The sequence below is a fragment of the Macrotis lagotis genome, chromosome X (genome assembly GCF_037893015.1).
Source record: "Macrotis lagotis isolate mMagLag1 chromosome X, bilby.v1.9.chrom.fasta, whole genome shotgun sequence".
NCBI lineage: Eukaryota > Metazoa > Chordata > Mammalia > Peramelemorphia > Peramelidae > Macrotis > Macrotis lagotis.
Genome location: NC_133666.1, coordinates 155308946 through 155322609, shown reverse-complemented (window position 1 = coordinate 155322609; position 13664 = coordinate 155308946). Strand labels below are relative to the sequence as shown.

The 13664-nt window shown below is 35.3% G+C and overlaps 1 pseudogene; it reads right to left on the bottom strand.

The window, feature by feature from the left end:
• Window positions 1-12876: 12876 nt before the first annotated feature.
• LOC141502134 (ubiquitin-conjugating enzyme E2 L3 pseudogene) lies at window positions 12877-13337 on the bottom strand (annotated as a pseudogene).
• Window positions 13338-13664: the final 327 nt, after the last annotated feature.

Sequence of the window (13664 nt, the reverse complement as noted above, 5' to 3'; positions counted from 1 at the left end):
CTACCTTCATAATAATTTCTTAGAGAAGTATTAACCAATGTAAAACAGTACCAAGGAAGAGGACAAAAGAGCCTAAAAAACCAGTTCAGCCAGCCAAATAGAGAGACATGCCAAGGGGAGAGAATTACAGCCAAGAGTAACATTTTTTGCAAGTACAAGCTTATGTGTAAAACAGGTCAGCATATTATAATATCTCCTCACAATGAAGTGAGAGGTTGTTAAGGAGAAAATTAACCTACAAGAAAACTTGACACGAGGTTCATCTAAGACAGAATACTCCAAGAGCATTTGTAGATGAAACCAGAAAGACAAATTCACATGACAGTCAATCAATGTTATTATAGTGATCTCTTTTCATTGGCAAAAGTAGTGGGACCTCCACATTTGGACTCTACCATTTCTGTACTTGATGTGAAGTGTCAAAAGGTACTTGGAGAAAAGTTGACAAGAGTTATTTCTGTCTGTTTCTCTTTCTCTCTCTCTCTCTCTCTCTCTCTCTCTCTCTCTCTCTCTCTCTCCCTCCCCCCCTCCCTCCCCATCTCTCTTCCCTTCTTTACTTCTGTCTTTCAAGTCTTATTCTATATCATGTACTCTTTACTTCAGTGACACTAAGCTCCTGGATATTCCATCACAAAGTACTCTATCCCTTGTTTCAAGGCTTTTTTCCCCCGTCTCCCATGCCTGGAATCCTCATCTCTATCTACTGATTTCCCTGGATTCCTTTAAGTCCCAATTAAAATCCTATCTTCTGAAAGCATTCTTTCCTGACTTCTCTTGATTCTAGTGTTTGTTAATTAGTTCCTATTTATCCTGTATATATCTTGTTTTGTATGTATTTGTTTGCATATTGTCTAACCCATTAAAGTGTATATTTCTTAAGATCAGAACTGTGTTTGCTTTCCCCTTCCCTTCCCCTAGTATCCCCAGAAATTAGAACAATGTTTAGAACATAGCAAGCACTTAATACATATTGTTTGTTTTTTGATATGGATAAGATGGATAAGTGTTACTGACACCATTTTACTTGCCTCTTTGAGGTAATGGTACTATTCAATGTCTTTTTCATTTCTGAAGAATCTTCCCTTCTTTAAGATATCTTGAAAATTGTTTCTGAGTTCTTTTAATATCATGTCATCTTCAGCATATTTTCATGTATATATATGTGTGTGTATGTATGTATATGTGCATATATATGATGGTAGGAAGGGCATACACAGGGAGAAAGAGAAAGGAGACAGATGCAGACACAGAGACAGAAAAGAGGAGGAGGAGAGGAGATAAGGAAGAAGGGAGAGAGAAGATAAGGAGGAAGACAGGAGAGGAGAGGAGAGAGGAGAAAGGAGTGGAGAGGAGAGAGGAGAGAGGAGTGGGGAGGGGAGAGAAGGGGAGGAGAGGGAAGGGGAGGGGAGGAGGGGAGGGGAAGGGAGAGGAGGGTAAGGGGAGGATTGGATTCAAAAGTGGAAGGGTGTCAACTAGGATTTATTATTATTTTAATTATATACTTAATTCCATTAATGTGAAAACTGAGCCTCTAAGAAATTAAGTAACTCTCCCAAGTACTATATATTTATTTACTATATATACAAAGATCTCATAGGTAGTAAATGACTGAGGTGGCACCGATGGTGTCTCTGATGAAAACATGACAAAGGCAGGCTCTCACAAATACTTTTCTGCATTAAAGCAAACAAAAGAAAAAGTTAACCTAATGAAAGGTATTTGCTAGAGAGTTAATAACCTTGTTCAATGATTTGCTGAGAATTGACATCAAATGAGGTGTAATACAAGAAGAGATATCCTCATCTAAGATGCTCACCAACATTATGTAAAGTGCCCTGGAAAGAGTCCAAATAAAAGAAAATTTCTCTAGTAATGTCAAAGTTCTCAATTCTTTCCTATTAATTGTACAAAGTAAGGCAAACACGGGATCACTAAATAAGACTATCTCATTAAAATCCAATATGATCTGAAAGAAATAAGTTTAATCTTTTATGTTGCAAAAATAAAGCAAATGAAAAACAAATGGTGCCCAATATTGTGCTGCTTAGTTGGGTGGCCCATTGAGTTAATCTATTAGTATTTGTATATCTCAGAAAAACACTGTAGATAAAAAAATGTGATCTTAGTAATTAGGAAAGGGAGGAGGAAATAGTCATTTGGTCAGTCAATATTTATAAAACACCTGCTATTTGCCGGGCACTATGCCAAGTATTGGACAAACAAGGAAATGTCTCTGCTCTCTAGATGTTCTCAATCTAATAGGGAGACAATATATAAATAGCTATGTACAGAACATACTGGAAATAACCAACAGAGAGAAAGTACCAGAATTAAGGGGAACTGGGGAAGGGAGGGTTGTATTCAATTTTGAAAAGTCTTCTTTTAATAATCCCAAATTGCTGAGTACCCTATCTTTTTAATATCAATAATCTCCAAATGATGAGATTTGGCTATAAGTCATAGAACTACATGAACCTCAAAGGACTGAATTTACAAGTAAATTTATAAATAATCTGAAGGATAATGGGAAGATGAAGGCAACTGTGAGAAGTCTGTAAGAAGCTGTAAGATGACTAAAATATGTTACCAAGCTGACTTATAAACAAAAAGTGACATAAAAACTATAACTGAGGACTTGTCAAACTGAAAAATGCATTTGAGTGGTTATGTATTACATTTGAGAAACAATGGAGAGACAGACTGAGTGTTCTCTAGGTATGCCCAGGAAATTAAAAAAAAAAAATTAGAGGAAATCCTCCAGTATATACATATGAAAGATGTTTAGAAAGTCAAGGCGAATATGGTACTGGATGGGGGCAGGGAAGAATGAAATCTGGATCATTAGAGAAAGTATTCACACTAATAAAACTTCATCCAGTAAATACCTTGTCCAAATTCTTACAGTAAAGCTTTAGCCCCTTTCCTTATCATATTCTCAATTCCTGCTCTAAGAGAACACGATAAGGAAAGAGGCTAAAACTTCAGTGAGAATACAAGAGAAGAATTATTTGATGATTCCTTCATGCTATACTTATATTGGAATTTCAATCTGTATCTATGATTTCATCAGGATATGTGAGCTTCCAGAGTGGAAGGTCTGACTGTCAGTGCAGAAAGATAACTCATTTATTTTAAAAAGTTACTTGAGGCACTACTAAGAGGCTAATGGACCTACCTGTGGTCATACAACCAGTATATATCAGGGCAGGACATTAACCCAGATCCTCTTGATTTTGAGTTATACCTAGACTCACTATACTTCTTATGCAAAGATTATCTTTCCTTTTAAAACTACAATTCTAATGGTGCTATTTCAGTGAATGATTTCTTAATAGTTGTCCCTTGGTGAAATTATTACTTTTTCCCCCAAAGGAAAATGCTGCTTTGTGAACATGTTATATATATAGAGGCTTGGAATAAAGTCATAAACCATCAGGTCTCACTTCTGAGTGTATGTTTTCTGCTGATATACTATTTATTTTACATAAATATTTTGGAGGGTGGTATTTGCTTGGGTATTCAGGCATATGGTGTGTGTAAATTAGAAATGTCCTAAATGTTTTAGTGGGAATGTGTACAGGAAACTGCTTGAAATGTGTACAGGAATGTTGACTTTACAGAAATCTTAAACAGCCTCTCTCTTCATGTAAGAAGCACATGTTCCAGCATTCTTTTGATTATAGGATAAAGGTATTTTTCCCCTTAACTGCAATATATTATAGTACTTTGTTATGCCTCTCTATAATGCTTATATATCTCTATAATTTTTTCAATGTTATTAGAAATTTAAATTTATGTGCAAGTTGTTTATTATGGAACTATTTGAATAAAACTGCTTTTATGAGAGAAAACATTTCAGTTTTTGGATGTTTAAGTTAGTAAATTATGAGCATGTACTAAATTATGCACATGTGCATACAAAACTTCAAAAACACATATCTGATTGTTCAAGGGGTCCCATGTGCATTTGTGGAGCTTATATGTACTTTGATACCTAAAATGTCTGTTTAACATTTTTAGGGGTGGAGGGGAGGAGGGGAGGTAATCAGGGTAGAGTGACTTGTCCAGGATCACACAGGGCTGCATCAAGACTGGTGCTCTCTTCTCTGGACCACCTAGCTGCCCCAGTTTTTTTTTTTATTCTTAAAGATGGTTTAGCAGTTTTGGGATATGAATGTGATGTCATAACTTTCATTTGCAACTGGAGACAACCAAACTCTTTCCTTATTGATTTTCTCCAGGTTCAATGGCAGTTTAGTTATTATACTCTGGAATATTTTAAGAAATTATGAAAATTACTGAAACTGTGTAGTCTCTTTTCTGATGAGATAATTTCCCTTCTTTTAACTGAAAATGATGAATTTATAGGAAAAAATGGTCCTAAAATTTATGAATAATATGAAGTATGAAAGCAAACTAAGTATGCCTTTTTAAAGAAAATTTTAAAAAAAATAAATATTTTTCTACCTAAATTCATCAAATTTGCCAGAATAAAGCAAAGCTTCCAGGATAGAAATGACCTCCACTAAATCTTATTTTTCTCTTCTTTTCAATAATCCACTAATTTTCTGTTGGTTTTTTTTTTAGTTTTTTTGCAAGGCAAACAGGGTTAAGTGGCTTGCCCAAGGCCACACAGCTAGGTAATTATTAAGCGTCTGAGACCAGATTTGAACCCAGGTACTCCTGACTCCAAGGCCGGTGCTTTATTCACTATGCCACCTAGCTGCCCCAATCCACTAATTTTCTGATGGAGTCTTAGGCAAAAGATTAAGAACAATTCTAAAGTCTGAGAAAACTTATTAAAAGTTGTAACTTGGCGCTGCTAGGTGGTGCAGTGGATAGAGCACCAGCCTTGGAGTCAGGAGTACCTGGGTTCAAATCCAACCTAAGACACTTAATAATAATTACCTAGCTGTGTGGCCTTGGGCAAGCCACTAAACCCCATTTGCCTTGTGAAAAACCTAAAAAAAAGTTATGGCTATATTTAAAATAGCAATGCTTTAACCTGTCTTAGACCACTGCTTATTTCTTCCCTAGAGCAAACTGAATGGTTCAGGACAGTGATTCTCAAAGTGTCATGGAACATTTAAAGTTAAAACTATGTTCATACTAATACTAAAATGTTTTAATATGGTATATATCAAAAGATATAACCTACATAAAGAAAAGTTCTTTGGGACTCTCAATATTTATCTTTTTTCTCATTATATGTAAAAAATTTTAGCATTCATTCAAAACATTTTTTTGAGTTGCAACTTCTCTTTCCTTCCCCCTCCTTGAGAATGTGAGCAATTTGATATTGATTATACATGTGAAATAATACAAAGCATATTTCCATATTAGTCATTTTGAAATAGAAAACAAAGACAAAAACAAGAAAAATAAAGGAATTTTAAAAATAGCATGTTTCAATTTGCATTCAGAATCCAACAAGTTGTTTTTCTGGAGGTGGATAGCATTTTTTTAAAAAATTTCTTGTATCATTATATTACTCAGAATGACTAAGTCATTAACAGTTGATCACTGTACAATATTGCCATTACACTGTGTACAATGTTCTCTTGGTTCTGCTCACTTCATTTTGCATCAGTTCATCTAAGTCTTCCCTGCTCATCATCCTGCTCATCATTTCTTATAGCACAAAGTATTCTATCAGACCCTAAAGCCTGGGCTGCCTGTGTGCAAGATTGTGATTACAGTCCCCAGTGTATCCTTACCTGTTCCTTCATCACTTACCTGTTAACCATAGTATTTTGAGATAGATAAAAATGGTAAAATGGTATGTTTATGTCTTTTCATTTGTGCATAAATTGGATTTAAATGAGTCAGAGTCATACAATGTCATTGGTCTCACTCTCTCTTTCAAAGTCTTCACCAGTCCAGTGATAGGACTAGGTGAAGACAACTAGTGGTGGCTCAAGATACAGTGATCTTAGCATCTTTGATGTCTAAACAAACTCTAAATGTTCCACAGAACTGCTTAAATTGCCTTTGGGGACATTGGAACAAATTGCTCTCATTCATTCATTTCACATGTTTGGGATAGACATTCCCTTGCTGATGGATTTGTGACCCCCCCCCTTTTACCCTCAACCTCCTTTTTTTTTAATTTTTGAAAGGCAATGGGGTTGAGTGACTTGCCTAAGGTCACACAGCTAGGTAATTATTAAGTGCCTGAGCTCAGGTTCCCCTGACTCCAGGACTGGCTTTAGGGTCATCTTCTCATTTAAAGTAGCAATAGAATTTGGCAGTGCCCTGGTGTCCGAGCATCCTTTTAAGTATTGCTCTACTCATCCCCTGGTGTGAAGAAGGGGCCAGAAGAGGTGCCCTCAAAGTTGTCTACTTCTCCAAAGACTCACACAGAGCAAGCACGCATATGAAAACTATATAAAGACACACTTTCAAGGTCTCTCTTAAGAACTTTGGAGTCGATTGAGTAAAATGGGAGACAATGGCATAAGATTGTCGATCATGGCATGCCCTCATCAGAGAAGGTGCTTTGATCTCTGAGCAAAGTGAGTCGAAGAAACTAAAAAATCAAAAACAAAAAACAAAAACGCGAGATACAGAAATTTAGAGAATCCACCCCAATGTTCACATGACCCAGATGTGTCCAACTTGTGGTAGAGATTCTAAGATCATATTAGTCTGATCAGCCATAGTCAGACACGCTGTAACTTGACTTTAACAGTGATGTCATTTTGGTCCTCTTTAAGAGTGAAGGATGATGACTGGCCCCCAGCAATACAGAAAAAGAAGCAGCAGTGGCAGTTTCCAGATCTTTCAGTCCACAGACATCAAAGACAATTTTGAAAGTTGTCAGGAAAGGTCTGTCACATCAGAGTGAGAAAAGAACACAGAGTAGCTTAGACCATAGTCTAGCAGGGCAACCCTGGTCCCAACAAACTAGAAGCAAGAGCCACTGAATCACAGCTGCAGCTGCTTCTGGAGCTCTCAGACCACAGGGTGTAGGGGTTCAGATGAATGTTACAGGGGTTTTGTTGTTAGCACTGAGGCAAACACTCCATTGATTTGTTTATACTTGGATATGGATTGTAGTCCTGCTCACAGTACCAGGAAGAGGATGATTAATAGTTCACCAGTTTAGGGGCAGCTAGGTGGCATAGTGGATAAAGTACCAGCCTTGGAGTCAGGAGTACCTGGGTTCAAATCCAGTCTCAGACATTTAATAATTACCTAGCTGTGTGGCCTTGGGCAAGCCACTTAACCCCATTTGCCTTGCAAAAACCTAAAAAAAAAATAGTTCATCAGTTTGCTGGAGCGGGGGGGGGGGGGGGGGGGGGGGGGGGGGGGGGGGGAGGATTAGTAGCTCACCAGTATGTCACTGGGGAGCAGGGACCCTCCTCATAGTTCCATAGGAGGAAAGAGTGTTTTTGGTCACTCTCAGACCAGAATACAACCCAGGAGAGTGGTAAATGGCTCTCCTTACGTGCTACATTTGAGAACTGAGTCAAATTTATAAGAATAAGAGTAATTTCCCAATTGATAAATGATCAGAATATATGAAGAGTTTTCAAATAAGGTTATCAACGCTATTTATAGTCATATTAAAAAAAGTCCTAACACTATAGTTTGGAGAAATACAAATTAAAACAATTCTGAGATGTTAGCTTATCTCTATTAGAATGACTAAGAGGACAGAAAAGGAAACTGGTGAAAGTTGGAGAATATGTAGAGAAAAATGGAACATTAATGCATTGTTGGTAGAACTGTGAACTGATTCAACCATTCTTTGAGCAATTTGGAACTGTGCTGAAAGGGCTATAAAACCATGCCTACCCTACCAAGTCTATATTCCAAAAGATATAAAAAAATAAAAAATGAAAGGACCTAAATGTACTAGGATATTTATAAGCTTTTATGGTGGCAAAGAATTGAAAATTGAGGGTATGCCCATCTGCTGAAAAATGGCTGAAAAAATTATGGTATGTGATTATGATGGAATGCTATTCTACCATAAGAAACGATAAGCAAAATGCTATCAAAAATATCTGGAAAAACTTACATGAGTTGATGCAAAGTGAAATGTACTGTGTACAAAGTAGCAGCAATATTGAAAGATGATCAACTGTAAATAATTTAGCTTTCCTAGCAATACTGTGATTGTGACCCAAGACAGCTCTGAAGGACCTATGACAAAGAATGAAAAGAACTGATAGTGTCTGAATACAGATTAAAGCAAGCTATCTTTAAACTTTATTTTTCTTGAAATTTATTTTTTGGCAAGGAGTAATTTTCTTTCTTTTCCGTTTCATTATGGAAATGTTTATCATGACTACACATTTAAAACCTAAATCAAATAAGAGGAAGAAAATTTGGAACTCAAAGTTTTAAAACCAAATGTTAAAAATTATTTTTACATGTAACTGGTGGTGAATTCATGCATTTCACTAGCAATGTGATTTACTTATTTCTTTTTTTTAATAAAATCAGCAAATGATCTTTCTATTTTTAGGTTTATTTTCCATACAATCCTTTCTTAGTTTTTTCTTTAAATTAAGTCAATGGATTTTTTTACTTTCAATTTTACTAATCTTTCCTTGATATTAAGAATTTTTAGTTTGATGTTTAGAGATTTTTAATTTCTTCTTTTTCTAGTTTTTAAAAATTACATGCTCAATTCATTGATTTACTCTTTCTCTATTTATTGATGTATTTCACAATATAAAATTTCCTTAAAGTACTGCTTTGACTGCATCACATAAATTTTGATATGTTGTCCCATTGTTGTAATTCTCTTTAAAGAAATTATTGATTGTTTCTGTGATTTATTCTATAAGCCACTCAATCCTTTAGCATTAGATAATTTAGTTTCCAATTAATTTTTAATCTATGTTTCCATAGCCTTTTATTGAATGTAATCTTTGTGACATTATGGTCTAGAAAAGTATATATTTAAAATTTCTGTTTTTCTGTATTTAGTTGTGAGGTTTTTAATGCCCTAACACATGGTCAGTTTTTGTGTACAGTTGAGAGAATAATATACCCTTTTTTATTCCCATTCAGTTTTCTCCAGTTTATCAGGTCTAACTTTTCTAAAATTCTATCATCTATTTAATCTCCTTTTTTTATCTGCATAGATTTATCTAGTTCTGGTAGAGGAAACTATTCTCCATGGGTATAGTTTTACTATTTCCTCCTGTAGCTCATTTAACTTTTCCTATAAGAATTTGTATGCTGTGTCATATAAATGTGTATGTGTGTATGTGTGTATATGTTTAGTGTTGACATTACTTCATAGTCTACGGTACCTTTTAAGCAATATGTAGTTTTCCCTGTTTTTCTCTTTTAAATAGGTTTATTTTTCTTTTTTTGCTTTGTTTGAGATCATGATTGCTACTCCTGTTTTTTTGTTTTGTTTTGTTTTTGCTTCTCAACTGAATCAGAATACTTTACTCCAGCCCCTTATTTTTTACTCTGTTGTGTCTCTCTGTTTCAAGTCTCTTTCTTGTAAAGAAAATATTGTTGGAATCTGGTTTTTAACCCAGATTGATATCCACTTCCAGTTTATGAGTAAGTTCATCCCATGCACATTCATGATTATAACTAAGTGTACATTTCCTTCCATCCTATTTTTTCCTTATTTATTCTTCACTCTTTTTACCTTGTCCTTCCTCAAAAGTCTATTTTACTTCCTCTCTTAATCTCTTCTATTTTCCTATAGGGTTAGATAGATTTCTAAACTCAACTCAATAATTCCTAAGAATGGAAAGAGGTCTTGAGACAAAACATTTGAGAATTCCTGGTAAAAGAAATTATTCTTTAGCATACCCTAGTATACCCTAGAAATTTTAAATGATATCCTGGTTGATGAATTAATTTTGGTAACTGAACTTAATACCTAATTGATGCACTCCTGTTCAATGGTAATATGAAAAACTAGTTTGGGGTTAGAAATACTATAAATTGTAACTATAAAATAATTTATTGGAAAAGTTTGCAAAGGATTGGAGAGACAATGCTAGTTTGGGACTTGGTTTTCTAAGAGGTCTTTGTCCAAAATGCAGAGTTTATTTTTTTCTCCATCAACCGAAGTCACATAATACAGATAAAACAGTCAAAAATACTGAAGGCTATGATGGACTAACTGCCAGGGCCCCTTCTTTCTCCTCTCTTTTATCCTCTTCCCAGCTAGTCTGACAAAACTTTCTTTAAAAAAGGGTTAAGATTTAAATTCTGGGAACTGACTTAGCAATATGACCTCAAAAAACCATGAGGGAGTTGTTGACTAGATTTCACTCTCACCTACTGCTAAAACTGATTCAATCTGATTTAAGCTCCAGTTCACTTCTACAAGAAATTTTCTCTGCTATTTTACTATGGTATTTTACTTGCGTCTTGCTTTGACCTCTATAGCTCCCCACTTTGATGCCCTAATATTTGGACATATGTCTTTTCCTCAAGGCCACTGAAATCTTAAAACAGAAATCTTGAATACCTGTAAACAATCTAGCCTATCCTGAGAATGTCCTGCAGTCTTTCTGTGATCCTGGGCCTCAGCAATTTCAGACTGTATTAGTATGGATAATTGAAAATAATTGATGTCTACTTGCAAATGCCAAGACATTATTTTATATTTCAAACTTGAGTCTAAAATTAAATATGAAAGGAGAAGAAATGTACAAATCAACCAGTTCAAACAATTAGGTGGTACAGTCGCTGAAGTACTAGAACTGAAGTCAAGGAGACCCAAGTTCAAAGACAACCTCAGATACTTCCTGGGCACCTCAGTTTTTTCCTGGGAAAAAAATGAGTTCTTTAGTAAGTGCTTTGGCAAATGTCAAAGTGTTATTATTCATTATAAGCTATTATTTTCCCCTTCATTGACCTTGTTTTAAAATATCTCTCATATCTTTTCCTATCACCAATTTCAACCAATCATCAATAGTCAACAAGGCTGGGCATTGTGCTAAGTGCTAGGGATAAAAGGAGGTGAGGGCAGGTGGGGGGGGGGGGCAAACAAGTCCCAAGTTCCATCCTGGAAATAGAGATGGAACAGCCAGTATCTTTTTTCAAGGAATAACAAGGAGCCCAGTGTCACTGAATCTAGCAAAGTGTATGCCTGGAATTAAGGTGTAAGAAATCTGGAAAGGTAAAAGGGGGTCTGGTAATAAAGAGATCTGAGTACTAAATAAAGGACTTATTTAAAATATTTGATCCTGAAAGCTGAAGGGAATCAGGTACAAATCAAGACAGTTCTAGTTAAGTGATAGAATTGTGAAGTTCATTTGATGTTTCATGCATTAAGTATTGCATAGTTCTCCACTCTAAGCTGTAAAATAGCATTTTTTCCTGCTTTCAAATTATTTCAAGAATTTCAAAATGGTTGATTTAAAAAAAAATTCATTAGTAAAGAATCATAATTGTAGGAGACAAAACTGTTGAATTTCCATATTATAGCACAGATCAAATAATTCCTTTAAGTATCTAATGAAAATACTTTTCTCTGATTGGAAATGTATGACTTCCAATTAAAATGTTCATACAAATGAGAAATGACATCTTATCTTAGTCACTAATGATGGTCTGACTGAAGATGAACATGATAGGGGTTTCCTTAAATTGGACTAAAATCGTGAAATGCTTGTGGAAATAAAACAATTCCCTTCCTTGCAGAAAAATCTTAGCATGCTGAGACGCTTACCCACTGAATACAATATAAAACATATGAACATACAACCAAATAGGAATCATCTACTTTAGTTTCATAAGGGGAAAAAATGACTGCAAAACCATTTGTGCCAGTCTTGTCAAGCTGTTGCGGGAAGATATACAATAAACATTCTTTTTTGTATCAGGTGTTGATAACATGCTAATGAAATTTAAGTTTGAGCTAAGATTTAGACTACAGCATTTGAAAGCAAGGTAAGGAAAGTAATTTTTTAAAATTTATTTTTATAAAAGATATTATTTGAGTTTTACAATTTTCCACCCAATCTTACTTCCCTCCCCCCCCCCATGGAAAGCAATCTGTCAGTCTTTACTTTGTTTCCATGTTATTCCTTGATCCAAATTGGGTGTGATGAGAGAGAGAAATCATATTCTTAAAGAAGAGACAAGAAGTCTAAGAGATAACAAGATCAGACAATAAGATATCTGGGTTTTTTTTTTTTCTAAATTAAAGGGAATAGTCCTTGAACTTTGTTCAAACTCCACATCTCCTTATTTGGATACAGATGGCACTCTCCTTTGCAGACAGCCCAAAATTGTTCCTGATTGTTTCACTAATGGAGGAAAGTAATTTTTTGACATCATTTTCATAAAAATAAGCCAGATTTACAAAATAGATTCCTTCGCCCTTGGATTTGGCCTCATTTGGATTTCTTAGATGTTACAAAATCACAACCCATATCACAAAGCATAGAAGCCACTAGACTTTAGGGCATTTTATTTCTGGATTTGGGGGTAGGAGGGAAGGGAAGAGGTTGTATGGGGCAGGAAGACAGGGCAGGGAAAGTGTTCCAAGGCATTGTTCTAGAGAGTGCAATTAAAATGAATGCAATAAAATTTAAACCTACAAAGAGGAAGGAAGGTATGCACCCACTCACTAACTTTATGTTTTAAACCTGAAGAGAAAGGGAAAATTTGGAACAGATTTGGGCAAGAAAAGAACACACAATACTTTAAGGTAGAATGAAGCAATGATTTTTAAAACAAAGAAATCAGAATTAGACATCTTAAATCTTTTTTAATCTTTTCTTTACAGATTTATATATACTTTTGATTTAAAAAACTGTAGATAGTAACAACCACAAGACAGGAAGTGGCCCCTCTTAGTTTCCCAGAGTCCTGGTTTTGGGTGTTGAAAATGCACTGCTCCAGTCTCCACTGGCTCTGGTTGGAATCAGGGAAGATTTAGTCCATGGGTCTCTTTTCCCCATATTTCTTTGTAAACTCTTCAGCATTCTTACAGAAATTTTTGTGGTCCTTAGAGTACTCTTCAGCAAAGTCAATCCGAAGGGGTTGCTCAGGCTGGGGGTCATTTACCAGAGCTACAGGGACTGGATAACTTGATCAGTTTTGATTATTGGCTTCCAGTTTTCAGCACTAATTATTGGCAGACAGATCTGCCCTTTTTCATCAATGTTAGGGTGGTAAATCTTTGTTTTAAAAGCGACCTTAGGTGGTTTGAATGGATACTCTGTTGGGAAGTTGATTTCAACTCTGAAGGTTCCCTTGTCATATGGAGGGTTGTCAGGAACAATGAGTCCTTGCCAAGTCAATAAATTAGCTTCATCAACCTGGATGTTAAGAAAGTTTTTCATCCCACATTTGCAAATTTCTTCCAGCTCCTTCAGTCTCCTGCTGGCTGCCATCTTGAGTTTCTGAAAATAAATTTAATTTATAATTATGTTTCTACTACAATACTAAAATTTCTCACCTTCCTTTTTATGTAAATATTGTTTTCAAATTATATACAATATATACAATAGCAGTTTCTATCAGTCTTTTTTTTGGTAAAATTTTGAATTTTGCAAATTCCCCCCCCTCCTTTTTTCCTCCCTCCCCCCCAACAGAGTAAGGAAAAACTTTTAAAGGTCTGATAATATAAAAAGAAACATTAACAATTGAGTCAGAAAGAAATGGCATCATAGGGTTGACCAGTGAATGGAGAAAAAGTGAGTAGGACTAAGTTGTGGAAG